Source organism: Thunnus maccoyii, chromosome 2 (genome assembly GCF_910596095.1).
Source record: "Thunnus maccoyii chromosome 2, fThuMac1.1, whole genome shotgun sequence".
Lineage (NCBI taxonomy): Eukaryota > Metazoa > Chordata > Actinopteri > Scombriformes > Scombridae > Thunnus > Thunnus maccoyii.
In genome coordinates, this window is record NC_056534.1 from 13,158,857 (window position 1) to 13,162,780 (window position 3,924).

The window sequence follows — 3,924 nt, forward strand, 5'->3', positions numbered from 1 at the left end:
TTCCTTATTCATCAAACCTCCCCCACACGCATTGCATCTGTCCAGCCTGGAATGGGGCTCACACTTCACCGTTTCAGAAAAAAAAAAATCTATTGAGAGGAGTGGAGACCCCCTAGTCCTCATTTTTTTTCCTCAGAGAGGACAATCGCACAATGACATGGCCCCGTTTAGTGATGCATCACTGCCCAGGAAGTATTTGCCTCCTTCAAGTTCACCACCTCACATTAAACATTTGCATTCTCCTGTAGTTTCGCCGTTTCCCACCAACAGCTGCTGATTTGGGATAGCAGGCCTTTCACATCCCTCCAATCTTACCAGACAGGTGTTAAACCTATAATTCGCTTACCTCTTTTAGTGCTGAAAGGATTATTCCATTAGTTGGTTGACAGAAATGCATTTGGCAGTTTGGATAATCAGTTTAGGCCTGCAACTAATGATTATTTTCGTTTTTTTGTTAATCTGCTTATCATTTTCTCGCTTAATTGATTGTTTGGTCTAAAAGCTGTCAGAAAAAGTGAAAAAAGCCTCTCTTAAAGGAAAGTTCCAGTTTGATGTATTTCACATAAATATGGCAGTTGTGACTCCTGCTAATTTAGCTCTCTGCAGCTCCGTTATTGAGATTCCAGAGATTCAGATCGAAATTCGGGCGAACAAGGCCTCGCATTACCAACCGTTTTCGGGGCAACCTCCGTCAGCCTCCTACTGCTTTAGAAATAAATCTGATTTCTACATGAGTCGCCTTTAGAAGTTTGTTTGTGAATCTGAACGAAAGTAAACACAGGAACTAGCCGCCTGTAGCAGCAGCTAACTGCATAGGAAAGAAGACAAAGTAACTGTTGTTGCGCTAAGATAAAATAACCAATATGAAGGCAACATTTTGTTTGTAATGTATAAAATAATCAATGAACAGATACAGAAACGTATCAATATTTGTATCCCCATCCATTCATAAACTGCTTTCTTTTATCTTCACATATCCAAGGATGCTCAACTTATCTGCAGGCTTGACAGTATCTGAGTCAGTACGCTGAAACCTTGGCACTGATGTTGTCTATTATTTGTGCACAGTCAAATGAGACGGCATTTGCATTTCCCCACAAGCTATCCGCTGCACTGCGATGTAATGAGTGTATTTTTATACATCCTCTGCTGTTGGAATATTGCAGCAAAAGGAGCCGATATCTGATGGAGCGCTATTACCTGAAAGGTTTTTTTTTTCCGTTGCTGTTGTTGATAATAGGAAAACAGAAATGAGTTTGTTTTGAGATACGCCTGTTTTGTGGAGCTTTACGTCTGACCAGGCCGAGATTTTGGTTTTGATTAGCAGGAGGTCAGTATCGAGGCTGGGCGAAGGGGGGGGGGCTGTTAATGCTTTACCAACTGGCAGAAGGAGAGCGACAAAGGAGGCCGTGGCCTATTCAAAGGCCACAGTGCAACCCCTCCTGCATGCCAAGCATTCCAGCGTGCTGTGTAAAGGTTGGGCCGGCAGAGAGGAACGAGAGAGGGCCTTTCTCATGAGGGCCACCTTAAACACACACAGACAAAAGCTCAAGAACCATTCTGTCTGATGCACCCAGACCTCCGTTTGTCTTACTTTGCTGAGAAAGTGTGACTAAAATGCCCAGATTAGCCCTCAACACCTTCCCAATCCTCTCAGATGAAATACAAAAACATGGCAGGCTTCCACTGATTGACGTCTTTTTCTAAATTCATCCAGACTTTATTTGTAATATCTTGTATCCTATGTGATTATATTTTATTTACATACGTAAACTGTCATGCGAATAGCTATAGGGTTTTGCAGAAAGCAGGTGTCATATCACATCAGTTCCTTTTAATTTCTAGTCCAAAAGTCAACAATTTTTATTTCAAACTGTGGCAGATTTGACCAGAACTCTCTACTCCCTCTCTCTCTCGCTCTCTCTCAAATGTTTTTCCTCTCAGTTCCACAAGCCCTAAAAATTTCACCCTCTGCCCGGTTACTCAGTTATTACACTTGTAGGTCAGAAATGTCTGAAAGGCTGCCACATCTCAACGCTCCATCACCTGAGAATAGAGCCCTTCCCATGACCCCTGTGTCCCCCTCTCGTTTAGATGATCTAATGTCGATGTCTTGTGAGGTCAAGGGTAGCAAATGTTGAAGATCTTTTTGAAACTACGGCACGATCCAGACTGGTATCACAAGTCGGGGGGAAAAAAATGTGCAGAAGCCAACAAACACATGCTCAGTGTTTAATTTACACTTCACACAAATGCCACCGTTTATAAAAAAAATAAATAAAAAAAAGGCAAGCGGTCAGTCTAACAATGAAATGTGTTTCAGTTGGTTCTCCTGCAGCACAGTGACATTAACACAGTTGGCCAGAGACGCTGTTTATTGTACTCCACTCTCAGTGTGTCCAAATTAGAAAAGCAAGAAGCCTCTAGTGTATTTATCTTTTATGTCCCCTTGAAAACGCAGTTGGAGTCGTGACACATCACATTCACCTGCACTAAATGTTCATGTTGCTGTATTTTAAAAATAAATAAATAAATAAATAAAGCTGCCACCTTGAGGTTGTGAATCTCTTCTAGCTGTAATGAAAGTTGTGAAGCCATCAGCAGTGCATGTGGGCAGGTGCAATCAGCCATTACCTGCCATAGTGAAATGCAAATATTGGCCTGTTCATTTTATGTGCAAATGAGCAGGTGCGTCAGATGTGGATCCATTCACACCGTCGCCTGATGAATGATTTTTTTTTCCGATGCAGTTTGTTCAATGTACGTATGCGGCGGTGGAGCACGGTTTCACATCGTTCACTTGTTGTCAGTAAAAGTAGAAATACCGTGCAATAAAAATACCACATTACAGGTAAAAGTCATGCATTCAAATGTTTTTACTGCACTATAGAAATATTAGCAATAAAATGCATTTGAAGTATCAAAAGTGCTCTTTTTGCAGACTGGACCTGTCAGTGTTATGTAATGATATCTGATAGGCGTTCATTAACATGTAAGCAGTATTGTAATGTTGTGGTTGAGCTGATTTTAACTGCTTTTAAATACATCAGGGTAGTCTGATCAATAACAATGCATCATTCAATTAGTCAGTTGATTGTTTGAGTCACTCGTCGAGCAAAAATACCAAACAATCACTGGTTTCAGCTTCTCATATGTGAGGATTTGCTGTTTTTCTTTGTCTTACATGATAGTACAATAAATACTTTAAGGTTTTAGGGGAATCGTAATAGACATTTTCACTATTTTCTGACATTTTATAGGCAAAACGATTAATTGATTAATCATCAGGTCACTTTAAATTGTTAGTTGTGACCATAATATTTAAAAATCGGATTATATGATACAGTATTTTCAATGTAAAATCTTAACTAACTATAGCTGTGAAATAAATGTAGTTAAAAAGTGTTTAAAAAATACTTTTCCCTCCACAATGTAGTACAGTAGAAGTATAAAATAGCATAAAATGGAAATTCTACATGTACTTAAAAATAAATGAATACTATGCAAGGGTAAATGTACTCAGTTACTTTAATATTATCTAGTTGATGCAAAGCATTTACTGAATGTTCCTGGGATGGGTGGACGGATGAGGTGTTTTGCTGCTGCTGCTGCAACAAGTGGGTGTGTGTGTGTGTGTGTGTGTGTGAGGGGGGTCTATCCACCTTTTTTAATGGCAAAAGACAAGTGCATACCCCACCCGGTCTCCGTGTGCTCCCTCCTCTGCTACGCATATGTTCCCCCCGGTACCCCTGCTCGCCGAGGATGCGCTGAATGTGTTGAATGTTGGACTGCACCATTCCTCCCATCTCCACCGGGGAGGCTGTAATCTGATCCTGTTTTGGAGGAGCCGCCGTCGTGCAGCCTGCCTGTGAAGAGGAAGAAGAGAGAGAGAGGGAGAGAGAAAGAGAGAGAGAGAGAGGAGGG